Raw genomic sequence first — 18,887 nt, 5'->3', positions numbered from 1 at the left:
GTGTACATCCTCCAGTTTGATCAGCAGGTGATAGGGTAAATCAGTATAATGGATAAATTTCCACTTCACAGACACAAAAAAGTTGGCATGCAGTTAGGAGGATTGCATTTTATATTTCAGAAGTGAAATTCACCACCGAAGGCAGAACAACTGCTTAAGGCCCTTTCAAATCACACTTCAAAAACTTGCAGTTGGCACACACGTTATACTTGTCCTCTGTATTTGAAGGCCATTCTATTACAAGAGGAGCAGTAAGGAAAGGTTGCCTGATTTAATTTACAATAACTAATATTTGCATGGTGTATAAGGAATACAAAATCCGTCCTCAGATGCTGGTAAAGAGTACTGTAAGGCAGCCTGTGAGATTTGCAGTGATGTAGAAATACTGATTGGGTGGGCATAGTACATGCAAGTTGAACAACCTGGTTCTAACCAGCATCCAACATGGCACGACAGGGATGAGTATGGTTTGTCCTTCCTCCTCTGCCCCTTTACAGCTACATGCTTTCCATCTGCATGTTTCTAAGTACTTTACAAAGGAGGTCAGTATCATTATCCCTGCCTTGAGCTAAAGTAATTAATGCCACCTGAGAGGAAATTGGGTACTTGGAGCCATCCAGCAGGACAAGTACAAAAGAGAGTTTTCTGGGTCCCAGTCCGGTGCCTCAAAACCCTAGGCCATTGCTCAGTGATACAACTGAACATTCTTAGCCTCTTTTTCTGTTCGTGGTCTTTCTGGGTTGCGCAAATGATCCCTCCAGCTTTTGTTAATGAACCTGATGCCTAATGAGCAGAAACAAATATCATGGGATGTTTGCAAACTTTCACATCACCTATTTGGTGCTTGTTATTTATGGTGTTTGACTAATCACAGGTCAGTTTGTGTCTGTTTGTTTCTCAACTATGTTTGGCAAACATTTTCATAATAGGCACTTACAACTGATGACTAAAAAATAACGAATAGCATTTTCCTTGCACCTGTATTCCTCATATCCTGAATCTGAGTGCTGCTAGAAATATCAGTCTCTAAAGTGTGAGCCATTTCTAAATATTAGTATAAATGAAACTTCATTTGAGCAGAGAGTAGCCTTTATTAGAGTGTGACTGAGTGACACAGCCATTTGGGAAACTGAATGGGTGTATTCCTAACATCCTGATCAACTGAATTTTCTGTTTGAACTTTAGAGATATGATTTGTAGTTTTAAAAAAACTTTGCCTATGAATAAATTTGAATTTACTTCCATGACCATATATTATTGTCAAAAAGCTGGTATAAGTTTTCTCACTGGAGATAATATAAACCCCAGTACTTTGCAGTTAAAGGAGCTTGTAAAAGCTCCCATTTTATATTCTGAGTGCATTTACTATGCATTCTCCTTCATATTCTTTCTTGACCGTATACTGCTGTATTCCAGACAAGTACTGTCTCACCATGGATTAGAACTTGTGAAAAACAAGGTTTCTGTCCTGGGGAAAATTCCAAAATTTAAAAATGTGCTTTTGTTCCAAAGGGAAGAAAGATGCCAAGTGCTGAATTTGTGGAAAGGGATTTTAAAAAACAATTAATCCATTTTTTGTATATTACATGCATCAAAACCAACATTATTAATACTAAAGATCTTGACTATCTTGTCACAGCATGAGAAGTTCAGTTGCATGTGTTTTTTATGTAGTTATCATTGTATAGTTTTTGAAGGTGGTAAATGAAATTCAGTTAGAGGTATGAAGACTGGCAAAGAAATACAGATTTTTGGTCTGGTTGGAAGGTGGAAAAGGTAAGAATGCCTAACCGGTCAAATAAAAATTTACCTATTTAGAAGGATTTCTCACTGTGGTTGTAGAGCCTGCCAGTACTGTGGCTCTACACATACTGCCTTGAGGGTTGTCCATGGCATGTGATATGTCAACCCATAGTCCAGTGATATTTTGCAGCACATAAAGGGCCATATTCTCACATCAGAATTACAATATAATTTGCCATGCACGTCATAGCTACTTCTGTGTAACATCTAGAGACACTGACATGTCACCTAAGCCCAGTCACAGCTGTACCTGAGAGCAGAGCTGCTGGCCTTTGCAGCCCATAAGAACAGACAGCTGAAAGCTTGCTATTTGAGGGCAAGGAGGATTAAAGAACGCAAAGATATGTGTTGTCTCATGCAGTTCCCATCAAATTCTTAAAGAATCAATTAATCAATTGGGGCCACAACAATTAACCATTCCTACATTATTAACTGAACAAAGTAAATCTGAAATTCATTCATCTCAGCGCCATTTGTTTGACACAGACCACGGAACATTGGGAATGTAGTACACTTATTGCAGAATTGTGATTGTTCTCCTGTTGCAAAAATTGCTAGATTCTTCTTTCAGAAATATAGATTTTATTTTGGTCCCACAAATGACAATTTCATTTTTCTATTCCTCTGATTTATGACCTGATTAAGGTTGCTCTGGGCAAGCTTGGATGGTGGCTAATCTTGGAAATAAAATCAGAAAACTTGGCCATGCATGATTTTCCATCTTTGTGTTCCAGAAGTAGTTTTCATATTTAACATACCTCACAAAACACTATTTGCATCCTGAAAAGTAGTCAGCAAAAAACACTATTATTACCCCTCTAAAGATTTGCTTAAGCTGCCATGTTCTACCAGAATGATGAAGACTCATCTTGTCATTGTGGCAAAAATCCCATAAATCTTGCCTGGGGCCTGTCTTGTACCTTGGATAAAATATCCAGGATGTCTCTTTTCCATTTGCTGTTTTAGTGTTGAGGAATGCTTTCTAAATATTTCATTATTTTTCTAAGTCGTGACCTACTAGGACAGCAGACTTACCCAATTTTATGGAGAACAGGTGCATAACCAGAATATGGATTTGGTGGAGTTTTTGGCATTATATTGCATCCAAAGATCAAGCAAGGATTTTGAGCAAATGTCAAGTCCACCCAGACTTCAAGCAAAGCTGTCCTTCCTGGCCACTGCTATATGAGCATTGTACTTACAGAATGGCAATGGCAGTTTGTCAGCAGATTCTCAAGATCTGCTAAGCTGAACTGGAATTAAAAAATGGAAACAGGGAAAACACATATCTATGTAACTTTGACATTCACCAGTCCTGAGACTCCATAGTAATATTGGATAAGTAAACTATGCTTGTTTTTCTTAAGTGAATGTGTTCTGTGCAGGATCTAGAAAAAAGGGCCAATGTAGAACCACTAATTAATCAGCTTTACCCTTCAAGTATCTTTGAGACACTGATTAAAATCCCTTTACAGACCTATTACAGTTTTACTAATACTAATGCAATAGCACCTGGATTCCTCAGCCCTGCTGCATTTGGCCATGTCCAAACCAGTAATAGAAAGACCTTGTCCATCTCTTTATGTTATTCTACTGTAATGCAAAGGGACACCTTGAGCCTTCTCCCTTTAAAGAAGAACACAAGTATGTTGGGGTTGTTTTTTCTGTCTAAGCTCAGCCTGAGGTGGTAGATCAAGGCTGCACAAATGAATCTGGTAATTTCTTCTGAAACCAAACTGAAGAGCTTAGCTTACTGTGTTGGGGCTATTGCTACAGAGATTTCATCAATAATCGTATTGAATCAAAATTACTTTTGTGACTTTTGGCACCTTTTCAAGACTTTCTTTTCATTCCCCTTAGGAAAATACTGGTGTTCTCAAAGCTCCTGTATTTGTAACCTACTAAAAGTATCCTTTTCCCAAGGACTTTCAAGGATTTTGATTCGAGTCTGCTCTTTATCATCCCAGAGGAGAACAGACTGACTATTCTGCTCTAGGTTTCCCTTTCCCCTTGAGTCTATTTTCCTTTTGTCCCATTTCCACTACAGCAAAGACAGAATTTAAGGGGGAGATGGTTTTTACACAGCTCAGATTTATGTTTTTTCCATCTCCTCCAGTGTACAGTTTTACCCTCCCACTAAGACTTCGATTCCTGAGCCATGAATCATTTTTTGTGTTTTACTTATATTATCTTTAATCTTCAAAATGTGGAGGACGAAGCAGCTGTGTCTGCATTGACTGTGGTTGTCTCTAAGCTAAGTTTTCTTGAAGACCAGTATCAGCACTGTTCATGTAGGATGTGCGGTGACAGACAAAAATGTCTCCTTCACAGATGACAGAAATTCAGGAACAAATCAAAACTCAGTTCTTATATCAGTGCATTGATTTTGTTTGTGCATGTGTGGGTGTGACTGCGCGTGTGTTCTCAGGGGAAATATACCTTGAGTTCTTTTCAGTGATTTTGAACATGGCTCGTCATTACTCCTTTCATGACTTGATGCTTTGTTTCTTTCACTTCTAAATATCACTTTTGGCTTTACTCTTTTACTTCCTTTTAGAATGTTCCAGTAGAGTTGGCTTAATTAATCAAACAGTGGTGTGGACAAGGGCATTTTTTGTGACTCTGGGTTTGTATTAAAACCACTCTATAGATACCTAAAACAGACAGCCACTGCCAGGATCAGTGCTTGCAGGCTGGTATCCTTGGTAAGGTGTGTTTTTGTATTCTTTAAGTATTTCTTAAGCATCACATGTGCAGTTTGGTGACTCAGAAATATTAGTTGTCATGAAAAATAAATTTACTCTTTCATATGCATGCTTAATCCATTTTCATTACATTCCAAATTGAGAACAGTTTCAACATTTTGAACTTGTTTTTCAATGGTTTCAGAAAAACCTGAGTTTCAGAAAAAAATAGCACTGCCTTACAGTGCAGTTTTCAGTTACACATTAAACCTATGAACAAGGTCAATTCTTTAGTAGGATACACAATGTGTTGACTCAGTCAGACCAGCAGGGATGTTACTGTTACATACATAGGTAAGGTAAGCTGGACAGTATCCCAGCAAATAAACAATTTGAATTGGTAAAAGATCCAGCTGGAATTTCAGTAGAAGCAATTTACTCCTACTGTATCTTAGACAATATTCCAGTAATATAGTGACTTGTCTTGCAGGTTACTGGAAGTGAAAACACTGTATCAAATGAAAATTAACATCAATTATACCCCCCAAAAAATAAATCAAGCCTGAGTGCTTGCAGCTGGCCTCTTAAATGTATAATTAGATGTGAAAAATACAAAAATTTGTTTTTTGAAACTTCTGAAGCAATGATTCCACTGGAAGCTTGTGTGATGGGATTACATATCTGTAATTTAGGCAATTCCCATTTGAGGTGTTAATTACTTCTCCGCTACTCAGGTTAAAACACTAATAAAAATCTCTCAATTTTTCTACATTTCTCTAGTTTTTGCTTGTATTGCTAGATATATCTACATACATTTATTTTTTATGAATTTCTTATGACTTTCCAATCAATTGTGTAAGTTCAGTAGGGTAAATACAGGTCAAAACTTGATCCGTCTCAGAGTTTAACTTTTTTCCGCAGTAACTGTAGCTGCCTTTAGTAAACATAAAAATTTGTCTGCTGAATTTCCACAGCTATTACCCCAGCATAGCTTTATCTGTTGCACTGGATTGTACATTGTGCAATTCAAGTGGAATACAAATTCATCCAAAAAACATCAGGACATTGTGCTCACTGTTTATCACAATCATTCCGTTGCCACCAGAAAAACAGGAGAAAGAAAAGTTTGCTTTCAATAAAAGCAGCCTGACATCTAAGAAGTACTATTTCAGACTCATTTGATTTTTCAGTGGATTTTGTTGAAGCTGATAAAGTAACAGTGTTCACTTACGATTTGGTTAAGGAATCATCCAGTTCAGTTAATCAAATTGCTGTGATCATTCTTCATGTGCAGTTGCTTTCCTCAGAGACCCAAGAGAAAAGGATGACCCACTAGGTCATCCTTCTAAAACTTGCTAAGCAAACAAATTCACTCTTTTACAGTTGTTTAATACCCGATTTAAATAATGTCATTTCTCATAGCTAGGTCTATCTCTTTCTCTTCACCTTTAACCCTTACTGCATGATTTGGTTTTATTGTCAAGTTTAACTAGAATTTATTTTAGTGTTTGTGCAGAAATGTTTTCAACAGCCAGCAGTGCTGGAATGCCCTCCTGCAGTGCCGTTATGTTTCTAAGAGAACTCTTCCTTTTCTCACCTCCCAGGAAATCTCAGACTGTGGCCGGTTGTCTCATACCAGTATAGGCCATTTCTGGCCATGTGAATAAAACTTTGTCTGTCCTGAAAATAGGAGCTGAAAAACCTCCGTTGTTCACATGAATTTAGGGCATTTCTCTCTCACGCTGAAATATGCAGAGAGATTTAAAGGTGGGCATAGGATAGAGTATGTCCTCTCGTGGCTTCTCTTACACAGGTTCTCATATCCTTCCTAAGCTGCAAAGTGCTCCAAGTGCTGGCTTTGGGGCTGGCAGTTTTGTCATCCTTTTTCATTTGCAACCAATTCTCAGAAGCACTGTAATTACACTGAAAAGTGATTCTCTGATGTCATAAATCAGAAACCTTTGAGTTTAATTTATAACTTACTGTTATGTAAGCTTTCAACAAGGTAAGCTCTACCTTAGATGATCCATGATGGAGAGTACCAAAATGAGAAGACCTACTGTCTCTCGAATTGGAAATCAGCTTGGAATTGTCTTGAGGTTTGGGGGGTGGGGGTTGGTAGGTGGTGTGAACAGTATTTGAACATGTACAGCTGAAATTATTTAAGTTCCAAAAAATATTTCCTTTCTTCGTGATAATACTTCATCTGAGCTTATCATTCTAGATACTTTGCTCCTACTCCTTTGCATTTGTACTACAGGAGACATTTTGGCCTAGAAAATTGGGAGGAAATAATCTCTAGAGCACTGTAAGGTTCATTGAGAGCTCTTTCTACATACCACCCTGAATGTAAGGTTCCTTTTGTATAGTCTCAAAAACCCAACAAGGAATTGTTAAGATTAATGATTTCTGTGTTCATACACTCATTATAAGCTGTCAACATTCCTACTCTAAGACACCTTTTTCTGAGGTTTATAACATCACCATAAAATTCTCTTTCAGTTCAAACTTTGCATACAAGTGTGTTCATGGAATAAATACTTGTAAAGTGACCCAGTTTTAACATAAATCATATTGATTCACAGGTCATAAATGAATATTCTCTAATGTATCCCACTCACTGTCAGGTTTTGTTCTGTTTGCTTTCTGAAAGCAAAGCCTACCCAAGAGCTCATCTCAGAGGGCAGGAAGAAATACAGATCACATAAAATTTAACCATCGTCCTAGAAGGACATATCTTTTTTATGTCTGACTGAAGCAGCAGGATGCCTGCAAATAGTGCAGGAGAAGAAAGGAAAAGTAGAGTTAAAACTATAATTTTAGCATATTGGGAAAACAAGTGCCTCATACAGGTTGTGCCATACACAAATCAGTAATCCAAGTCAAAGAAGGAAAAAGAAAACCTTTATATGGGACTGATCTTGTTAGAACATACAGAAGAGAGATCCTTTTAATAGGAAGCATTGACTCTTGATGTAGTTTGTCCCTTTGTTTTAATCCTTTTCAAGCTTTGCCAAGATCTGGTAGAGTCTGAGTGTTTGGCTCAAAAGAGCGAGACTTCAGCCACTTTTGCCTGTACCTGGTGGTGTATGAAAGTGTTATAGATTACACTGTCATTTAGTGTGTATTTTCATTACGAATACAATTTGCATTGCTGGAGACTTCCTTAAGGACAAGAAAGCAGTATGCTCTGAGTATCTTTTTTGAGGGGAAATACATTTAATCGTTGTTATCTTTACTGTATACTTTCCTGTCAGTTACTTTTTCTGTGCACTCTTTACTGTCTTTTAAAATGAAAGTCACATCTGTTTTACACATATATTGAATTTAGGTATGAAGAATAACACAGTTCCACAATTTACATCTCCACACTTCCCAGATTCATCATGAAATGTGAACCAGATGGTGGCAGAGGCATTTTACCTGGGTTAAGATGGGAATGGACCTGCCTACTATTAATTAATTCTCACATGCATTCAATTCTACCTAAATGTGTATGTTGGTATAAACTACAGAAGGCAGTTCATTTGAATTTCAAAACACTAATAAATTTTTCTCTCTTTATGTATTTGCTGAAATAAAGAAAACATATGGCAATCAATGCCCATGATCAATTCTCCAACCGATTGTAAAAGAAAAAAATGGTGAAACTCCATAGGGGAGTTATGAGCTTTATGTTTCAGAGATATAGAATTCAAATGCAATTAAGAGCTAATTTTATTCAAATTCCCCTCATTGTTATGATTATATTACAGGTTGATCTTATCTTCTTTAATGCAAAAAAGAAGTATCTGAAGCATTTCATGTAAAGTATTGTCTCTAAATTCCTAGGGAATTAAAGCAAAGAGTTGTTAGTCTGATACATACAGTAGCTGTTCATATTAAACTCAAATCCTGTTAAAGTTATGCTTTAATTATAATTTCAAACATTTTACCATCTATGTGATTGTAATGCATATTAGTATCTTACCACTTACCTTTAGCAAAGTAAGAAAAGCAATTGTACAGGGTACAAAATCTAAGAATGAAAAGAGGAAACAATTCCCATGATGTATAGAGAAGTGATGAGAGGAGATGTCAGTAAAGCAATAAGGAACTAGGATATCCTGAGACTAAACCGGGGAATGAGATTGTTGCTGGAATCCTGTCAATTACATGCACAAATTTACGGTCACCTTTAAATTTCACCCCATAAGCCTGAATAATGTCAGAAATGAGGTATAAAATGGAGGAAATTATCTATATTAATTTTTTAGGTGGAACTCTTTTTCTCACTTTAATACTTTTGGCCTGCGTATTCCTGCAGCACTGGCTGACATTTAAAGAGCAGAAAGAGCAGAAAAAGGCAAAAAATGTTTGAAGGTGGGGTAGAGTGAGGTCAGTCTTGTTCATTGCTATGTGTAAGTTATGCAAATTCAGTCTCATTTAGACATAGATAAGTGAGTGGCAGCAGGACGGAGGATATCCACTTATAAAGGAGCTCGTCTAACCTGGCAGCACCCAACACCCGGCACACAACACAAAGTAACTCCGTAACACTAAGAAATGCCCAGCCACCAAGATGGAGAAACTAATAAAGAAGAAGTTGGGGACCCTCGATGCTCATTAAACTTGCACCATTGATCTCTGTACTAGGGAACCAACTGTAATTATGTCTTAATACAAGATTTTAAAGTAGCTGAACTTTTTCTATCCAATGATTGAATAAAAAGGAAGGTCAGGCATGTATTCCACAACCACAGCTGCACTTCATAATGATTTCTCATCCCGCAGGCTCCTCTCCCCATCTTTTAATTGTAGGGATGAATTCTGACAGCTTCTGTTCAAAACCTCAAGTTTGAAAGTCCTATTATATGTATATATACACAGTATTTGGTATGTATATCACGTCCCGCTCAGTGCTTACCAGGATTTTCTAAGGAATGCATCCTGATCCTTCTCTCGAAAAAGAAGCAGGTCATTCTAGATTTTTATGTAGATCTGTGATGTGGTCCCCAAAGGAACAGCTTTAGTACCTATTAACACAGGGTTGCAAAGTTGTGCATTTTGGGCAAGTGATTAGAAGTCTGAACTGGGGAAAGGGAATATGACAATAGCTTGAGAGAAGTAGAATAGATACAGTGTGAAGAATTAACCTCCTATTTCTTTTCTCTGATCTATTTTTTAACGTTTTTTTCTGACCTTTGTCTCCTATGGAAAAACTTGCAAATGTGGGAGGAAAAGGGCTAAAAAACAGTAAGAGAAATATGAAGAATTGCCTACTTGCTCCTTTTTCCATTGATGATGCCATGGAGAACTTCCACTATTAAATTTCTGGGTTTGAACATGCTGGGTTCCAAATTAAAGTTGCGACCTGTGAAGTGCCATAAATTCAATATTTAGAGAGCTGGTTTCAGAGGAAAGGCTTCAATTGCCCTTCATTCTTCCTCTCTTCTGTGCTATTTGTGAGGTGCCTGCTTGGTTCTTTAAGGCAAAAAAAGAAGAAATTTGAAAATGCTGATAATTTTAGTCAAGGTTTTAACTTCGAATGAGCTCAGGTAGAATTAAAAGGAGATGAGTGGAAAATCCTTTACTTTACAAAATTGTTTTTTTTTTCTTTCATTAAAGCAATTCAAGGCAAGTCTATCCACTTGCTGTTAGGAGCTTACAGTAATCTTGTACTTCGAGAGTCTTAGCTAAGCTTGCAGAATCATGAAGCTTTCAGCTTTACAATATTAAGCAGCAAATTCTAACATTTTTATATGCCTGTATTTCAACCCTCATTTGTGAAGAATCATCTGCACATCTGATTTGGTCTAATTCAGAGGAGCAATATTTTTCATGTGAACAGCTTTCAAGGAAGCAGTTATGGAAAGAGAAGCAATATGGATTCAAATGGATTCAAAATGTTTTTTCAGCCGTTTCTTTCACTAATCAATTTCCAGCGTGCACACTTATCTGTATTTTATTATTTACCCTTGGTTTCATGAACTCCTGCAGATGGAAAACTTTTGCCTTATTACTGCAGATAGTTCTGCTTTTGAAAACTGAGGAACTAAATCAGTGTAAATCAATTATTAGCCACAGAACACAGTTCATGTATCTGTGTCCCATTCACTTGACTGTCATTTATTTTAGATTTGCTATGATAAAGGTTAAATTTAAAACAATTTATTGTTATGAACTGTTACTGTATCTTCATGTTTCAGATGCAGGCAGAAGTAAACTGCCATAGTTGGCAGGATATCTTCCAGGAAAGTTAGAATGCTTCCAAAAACACCGTAGAGGAGGGATTTTCCAAAGAAATACTTTAATTGCCCAACCCAAAAGGAGGGAAAATTCTCAAAAACACTTGCCATACTAACACTGAAAAATATAAGAAGTCATTTGAAACAGAACACGTTGGTTATCAAGCCCAATTCCCATTGATGGTATGACATCATTGTGACTTTGACTTTCAACATTTTACAAAAGAGCCTTTTCATCACTGTTTAATTATATTTCATAAATAAATAAATAGGTTTTGAACTAAAAGACTTCTTAAAATGTCCAAATCACGGTAAAATTTTCAAAACAATCATCTCAGTTGCAGTTCATGAACAGTTTCAACAAACTTTCTGTTTCTTTCAAAACTTTCAAAAGCTTCAGTGTTTTGTAACAATGACAAGATTTTGTTAGAAAATATGTAACTAAATTAAATATTTGCTTCATGGGAGGGACACTCCTCCTTTCCTTTCTTTAAACACAAAGTAATTCCCTATGCTGAGATAAAGACTTGTGAGCTTTCGCTTTTGTAAACTAAAAATAAACGTTCTTGCAGTAGCTTCAGTCCTGCTGAAATTATAACATGATTAACTAATATTCTACCTATCCGTATTCTGAAGTTTATCTCTGTATATCACCATGTAGAGAGAGCTCTCTCCTGTTCTCTGTACACATGCTGTAATTCAGGTGGCTAATCTGATTGTTCTCCGTAATATCATAAGGTAACTTTGGGATCCCATAAGGACAGTCAGTTATTAAATAAAAATATTATTATCATACAGTGCATTGCAGCTTCCCAGTCTCAGAAAATCTGTAGTAGTCCAAGATACAACCAAATAAAATTAAGATGCTTAAAGCAATAGGCAGGATTTGAGAAAAATGGAAACCAGCATCTGAAGCTGTAAGTTCAAGAGATAGGTGTGTCATTGTTAGCCACTTGTTAACAACTTCCCATGGCAACAAGAATAAAATGGTGTTTTGTTGAGCTTTTGCTTTAATCCATGAACTGTTTGAACCTTTAAATAACAAAAATGTATAGACTTTCATTATTGTAGTTCTTTCTCTTTTTAACCTTTAGTTGATAAAATTCTTTTGCACTGTACTGAAAATATTTTCCAAAGGTGGGGGGGAAATTACCAGTTGTTCGAAGAGGACATAGAGAAGCCAACAATATCAAACACAACAATAAAGCAATATTTCAAAAAGCAGAGAATATGCCACCTTCCGGTCAGAAAATCTGTCAGATGATGACACAGAAAAAAAGAAGCACAACATTTTACGCTATTGTTGCAAATTGCTTTATATCTTTCTCACCATCCAGAGCAAGACATTAAATTCTTAAAGATCATAAAATGTAAGATATTTTCAAGCGCTTCTGAGCTCAGCTGGAAGAACAGGGCTTAGAATTATAAGTTAATTTCGGTTGGAAGGGACCTATGGATGTCATTTAGTCCGGTCTCCTGCTTAAAGCGGGACTAACTTCAAACCCAAATTAGGTTGCTTAGGTTATTTTGTTTTCATTTTATGAAAATTTCTGAGGATGTAGTTTCTGTTGTCTCTCTGGGCAACCTGTTCCAGTGCTTAACCACTCTAATTGTGAAAATATTTTCCTTATATTCAGTGGGAATTTTCTGTGTTGCAATTGTCTCTTGATCTTTTGCTTTTCACCTCTGATAAGAGCCTGGATTTGTCTTCTCTAGAACTACCCATCAGGCAGTGAAGGCAGCAGTTAGATCCCTCCGAGCTTTTCTCAGATGAGCAAACCCAGTTCCCTCACACTCCCCTCATACGTTACATGCTTCAGTCCCCAAATGCTTGTTAAATACATGAGATCTTGTGAATCAGGAGAAGGGCAGAGATCACGTGCTCATTGGTTTTCATGAGTCAAGATCTGTAAGTCAGGCCTTTCCTTCTCCTGGGTTGTAAAAGACAATCCTGCTAACAGATAACTACTGCTGATGCAGTAGCCCAACCAACACAGAAGATGTCTTTCCACATATGACAGTTATCTCTAACTGCTGCCAATGACATAGGCAAGCAGCTGAGAGACTTCAGCACGATTCAAAGCACTTCATTTGTGTCTCTCTAGCAATCACAAATCTACAGGGAGGGAATATCAACACAAAAATAACCCTGGTTCCTTCCTGATCCTCAGTAGTGTGGAAGCAATACAATTTATATTGCAAACAGTAATCCAATCTCTTTTCAACCTCTTGTGGACACCCTAACAAAACAGAGACCTCAGCATATATATCAGGAGCTGTGTTGCCCATCTCTATCAATTCTCCTGGAATCACTTCTATAAACTTATCAAAATCCCGTCATGTAAGTCTCCTGTCTGCAAAAGTATTTCAGTGTGTCATTCCTCAGGTAGATGGGAAACAATTTCTAATTTGAATCAACACGAATTCATGTCCAATCTATACCCTTTTGATCTTGTACCTATACTAATCTTTTGCTTAAATACATCTTCCTTCCTAATCAGTACTTCCAAAACGTATTCATGAAGGGTCATCTTGTCTCCTCTCAATGTTTTATCTAAACTAACCTAGTCAAACTCTTCTAATTAATTTTTTGTAAAATGTGTTCCTTTCACTAATCATCCTGATAGATTTTCCCACATACCAGATCCATTCTTGTATAGAAATCTGACCACAGTCATTCATTCCATTCAGGTTGCTCAGATGCTAAAAGATAATCATTGTGCTTCTACATGGCCAAGGTTAGAATGGACCTGAAGACCATCTCAAGCATTTCCATTCCTTTGTAATTAGCAACACAGCTACTGCTGGGCATCCAGGGCTTGGGCTAGTAATCTCCACTCACATCCAAATATAAATGAGCAAAACCCCAAACCAAGAAAGATCCAAAAGCAATAGGAAGTTGATTATATGTGCTCAGTGATTTATCAGGACAAAACAAGAGAGAGTCCTGCCTCCAGAAAATACTTTTTGATGTTGAAAGAAAACGTAACATGTAAGACTATCAGCCTCAACTCATGTCAGCCTTATTCTATGCAATACCATGCATGAAAATAGGGAAATTACTCCATGATTTGCCCCACAAAATTTTTCCTCTGCAAATTCAATATGTAAAAAGCAAAATTATTCATAAATAACATTCAGATGTTTCCAGAGTCCACCTGCAAAATTTATTTTCTGGGCTTCAGGGTTTCTGAACTCTGCTGATTGTATTAAATATGCATGGTAGGAAAAATGATTAGACTAGACCTTTCCCTTGAGATCTTTAGAGAAATGGTGGTTTATGCTGTAGATTTATCTCTCCACCTTGTTCCTCGTCCCTCTCTCCTAGTTGTACTCACTCTCTTGAAGAGGCTTAGGCAAGTAAACATCATCACTTATCACAAAAAGCAAGCCTGGGGCCCTCCACATCTCTTCCATTTTATTTACACATGAAGAGTCAGTAGTTCATAGTGACTGAGCTATGATCAAGGAGCTTCCTGAAATTAAATTCATTAGTAAAACAAGTAACATTCCAGACGTGCACAGCACAGCTTGAAGTACTCAGCTGAGGAACTAATTAAAGACAGATAGCTGAGTGGGTAATGGATAAACACACATTGTGGATAGAAATAGCTAGGACAAATACGCACACTCCCTGTTATATTTGACGGGAAATTGAATTATCACGTATACTGAAATAAATTGAACAGTAAGAGCTCTCCTGCAGCTTTTAGGCACAGACTGTCCTTGGGGGTGAGACAGCAGGCAGTGGGATCAGCAAGCGGAGCCCCTGCAATGGTGCCTTCTGCAGCTCCCCAGCCTTTGGGCGGTCCCCTGCCACCATGAGGGTCTGTGCTGCACGCAGCTCTCACAAGGTAAGAGGGGCAAAGCCTTCCGAGCCCGCCCTGCATTCTCTGAACATGAGCATAGACCTGTTTGTCCCTATAAATGAGAGGCTTTGAATGACACTTTCTTTATGCACCCCCTTCCCTTTCCCATCACCCTTCTGTGCCTCCTCCCAATTGATACTTCTGTGGGCAGCGTCACCAGTGTAGAACCCCTAGTATCACACGCTGGTGCCCAGTGAGGGTAATCAAATAGATGATAGGAAATTAACATTCTAATGCCCATTAACATCAGGTAGCACTGTGGACCTTTTACTTCTTACTTTGAAGAGCATCAGATTGTTTCTGCAAGGAGCAGATGCAAATAGCAGGGCTGCCTGTAGCTTTTAAAAGGTTTAATGGTATCTTTTTGTATCAGATTTGTAGACTACGATATGCTGCACACCAGCTATTTCCAGAGGCTGCTTTTTGCACAGCGGTCTGTAAATGAACAGAGAAAACACTGTTCATGACATGAAGGCAGCCAAAAGAGATATAAGCTTTGAAAACATAGATAGAGAAGAGCTCCTAGGGGAACTCAAATATCCATTACTAGATGAAAAACACCATTAAGCTCAAGTTAAGTTTGCTAATACTTATCACCGAACTGAAAGTTGAATTCACAGTTTTAAAAATCCCAAACGCTAGGAGCCTGATGGAATTTATGAGGATGCTTTAGAGAGAACCCAAGTGGTTGAAAATAAGGTGACGAAGTTTTAGTTCACAAAAGGGCTATCGGTTGTAGCCCTCCTTGCACCCAGAGTCATAGGACTGCCTGTAATATGGAGCATGAAGGTTTCCCAGTGAAATATATTCCTGATCATACTCGTGCTGAATCCTTAGACATAATTTTATAATCTATCCTAAAGGAGGCATTGGGATTGCTCTGCCCCTGTAACAGGCCCAGACATAAGAGAGTCATGGTTCCTTTGTACAAGAAGTCACTCCACCCATTTGCAAGAAACATCTTATTTTGCTATATATGTTCATGGTAAACAATACCAGAGCCAAGACGTCTTGCTCCCCTGCCTGCTTCCCTCTCTCTGCCTGCAGCCCATTCGACTCCCTCCTTTTACTGACCCCAGTGCTTCCCAATCTGACCACAGCCATGCAGAGGAGCAGGGGGGTTAATGCCTGCTCACTAACACTCTGCGTGCCAGGGAAATCCTTCTGATAATCAAATCCAGCGAGTTGTACCTTAGTTCACAAATAATCTACTTCAGTGGAATTATTAATGGCATAGGTTGCTATTCAGTATGATAATAATTCTTACTATCCTAGCCATAATTTAGTAATTATCCTAGAAATTACTAAACATTTCTATTACATCCAACCATGCATCAGAACATGGGGGTGGCTTGTATAGGAAATACAGCTTACATACTCTTGATTTTCATGGGTGAGGTCAGGGAGTAGGAGAATCAGTTATAATGTTTAGCCTACCTAAGTCTGTATTTCTGTACTCACAGGTATTTAGACTTTTACTTTTCCTTGGAGTGTTAAGGTCCCTGTGAAGTTATAAGGGGCAGAAGGGCAGAGGGATCAAGTCAGTAGGAGTTCAGACTGGCTGCACTACTGACTGTCTTCATGGCTTACAGATGTCACTGAAACCCCAGTAGCTACTGGCCTTGACATTTCTGGGAGCCTTCTGCAATGAACTTTACAATCTTCATGGCTGCAGCCACATAAAGATACAAGATATTCTGTTATTCTGTTCAAAACTTGGATCTACTCTAGTTCTTCCAGATCATCTAGGATCCTGACTTGGCATAGGTGAAATTGAGCTGAAGTAGCATTTTAGAGGCATGTTAGGTTTTGTTTGGTTCCGTAAAATGGTTCCATTACGTTGCCTGAAAGGGCAATATAAATAACTTGACAATTGAGCATGTGTGCTTTTGTTTCCTTGTGTTTTCTGGGTTATTTTATCTCATTTAATAATTCTGTACAGCATATGGAAACAAAGCCCTGTTGTTTCTCTCCTGCCTGCAAATAAGCACTATCTTACTCCTTGTACCTCTGCATTTATGAAAGATAGGCATACATTAAGCTGATCTGGATAGCAGTGAATAGAAGTGATTTCAGCTTCCTTAGACAGATTAAGTTTACCACGTGTCAATCTAGAATTCATATTGTTGGCTTTCCAATAGCATAACTTTTAGGTATGTATTGGTTGAGGTATTTTTGTGTTTCTAACCTTGTGGTTATACTGCTTCCTGCAGCTGCATCTACAATTTACAGAAAAGATACACTCTAGCAAAGCTAGTTCTTGCAGAGAATACTTGGGATTTACATGCAGCATTTTCCCTCTTTTTAAAATCAGTTAAATGCATTTTTATTTACTCATATTTATGTTAAGTCGTCTATTCCAATAACAATTTAAAGAAAACTTTTGCCACAAAGATATTTGATTCAAATCAAATGGACACAGTAGCAACAAGAACTACTGCCAGCTGTAATATCTGATGAATTAGCAATTCCTGGAGTACTGCTTTGCAATTTTTTAAGTACTTAAAATATTATACATCTAGGAAACAATGTAACTGTCATTTATTGACAGTTGACTATGCCAGGTTTTTGCATTTGCAACGCTACAGGACTAATACACTTAGCTCAGGCTCGGTTGCATCCCTGTTATCAGGGACCACTGTGAAAATACTCACCTTCCAAGATACTGACATCTCTGTACTTTTGAAATAGAGAAGGCGGGAGGAAAGACACTTTACAAGCATAACACGGAAGAATACTAGGCCTTACAGGAAGGATAAGTTCTTTTAAAATCTAACATACATATTTTACAATATTTCTGTCTTCACTGATATACACTTTTTCACCCTTTTTATCCCTTTGGCCTTTTGGAGTTGTTTGTTTTTTCCTTTTTTAATTTTCTATTTTGTATATTCTGAAGTAATTTTCCTATCTCCTTTGCCCAGAGTGTACGACCACGTCCAAAAGTGCACCACAGAGACACAAATGACCCATACATCTATACAGAAAAAGCATAGCTACAGCAGAGTTTTTAAATGCTGATGCTCTTAACTCTAACAGTAGGGTTTTTTCCTCAATATTGTTCATTTTTACAGAAGAGTAAACCAGTAGTAACTGAACAGTCCCTGACCTCTGGGGGAAAAAAGAAACAAGATACTAATACACAGCTGGAAGCAGAGTGAGGGCAGAAACAGCTTCATGCGGTTCAAAAGCACAGTTCATATCATTGTGCCAGAGCTTGTCCTGTTCTCTGCCCCACCCATAGGGTGAGGAGTCACCTTCAGCGCTCTCATGTTTTCAGCAGGAGAGACAAAGTCTAGCCATACCATTTCCTCATCAAATCAACCTTCAGTTCATCAAGCGTCAAAGGCGAACTGGCTGGAGGTGGCTCTATTAGCCCTGCTGTGCATAGAACTTTTGGAATCAAAATCCCTTTCTTCAATTGCTGATGCTCAATAATATATTATAAATGCAAATTCATGCTGAAATTTGTTGGAATTCAAATTTTGAGTGGAAATGGAAATCATTCAGTGCCATGCTGCTATTTTGCTTTTGTTTGGGATGGGTGAATACATGAAAAAAATTTCATTGGCAGGCTTTCAGATTGGAAGAATGTAAATTGTCAGTTTTTATTTTAATGTGGAAAAAATTTAAATGCTAAAAAAATACTGTTTCTGCTGTGAAAGTGTTTCCAGGGTAGTACATGAACTTAATCATACATTGTGCAAAGTGTAGATTAATAAGTATTTTTATTTTTTCCACACACAAAAGCTCCCTGAAACATACCAGATTCTCAGGTTTGGTATGAATTATAAGATAGAAATGTAAAGTATATTCACCATAATGCAGCCCATGAGATTTCTAGACTGTTAGCAATAAAATAGCTGCAGTTTTGTGTTTTTAAGCTATAGTTTTGATCCCAAAGTACTCTGAAGCTATTTACTTGCTGCTGACTTACAGTGCTGTAGGATACAGAGTTCAATGGCATATGGAGAACTTAAAGCCAGATGAGTATCATGAAGTTACTAGGGAAATTTAGGAAGATAGGTTGTCATTGACCAAACTATAATTTTACTACAGATGAACACTACTCTTTCTGAAAGTGTCTTTTCATTTTCAGTCACTCTTAGCAGAAGTAACTGCAAAAATATTTCCTCACACAATAATAAGCAGGCATGGGAACTCCTTGCCATAGGACACTACAGACACTAGGATTTTACATGATTCACAAAGGGATTGACAAATTCAAGGAGGAAAACTATACCCAGGGTTATAAAATATATTGACACTTCCGGATCACAAAGTGTTTGAGGTACAGGTCTCTG

The 18,887-nt window shown here is 37.6% G+C and overlaps 1 protein-coding gene across 1 annotated transcript in view; it reads left to right on the top strand.

Annotated features, from left to right (window-relative positions):
* Positions 1-18,887, top strand: part of CNTNAP2 (contactin associated protein 2) — a 1,268,404-nt gene that overhangs the window by 1,089,379 nt on the left and 160,138 nt on the right. The window lies entirely within an intron of this gene.

This window comes from Calonectris borealis, chromosome 2 (genome assembly GCF_964195595.1).
Source record: "Calonectris borealis chromosome 2, bCalBor7.hap1.2, whole genome shotgun sequence".
NCBI classification, from domain to species: Eukaryota; Metazoa; Chordata; class Aves; order Procellariiformes; family Procellariidae; genus Calonectris; species Calonectris borealis.
This window is presented reverse-complemented; position numbering and strand designations above follow the sequence as displayed.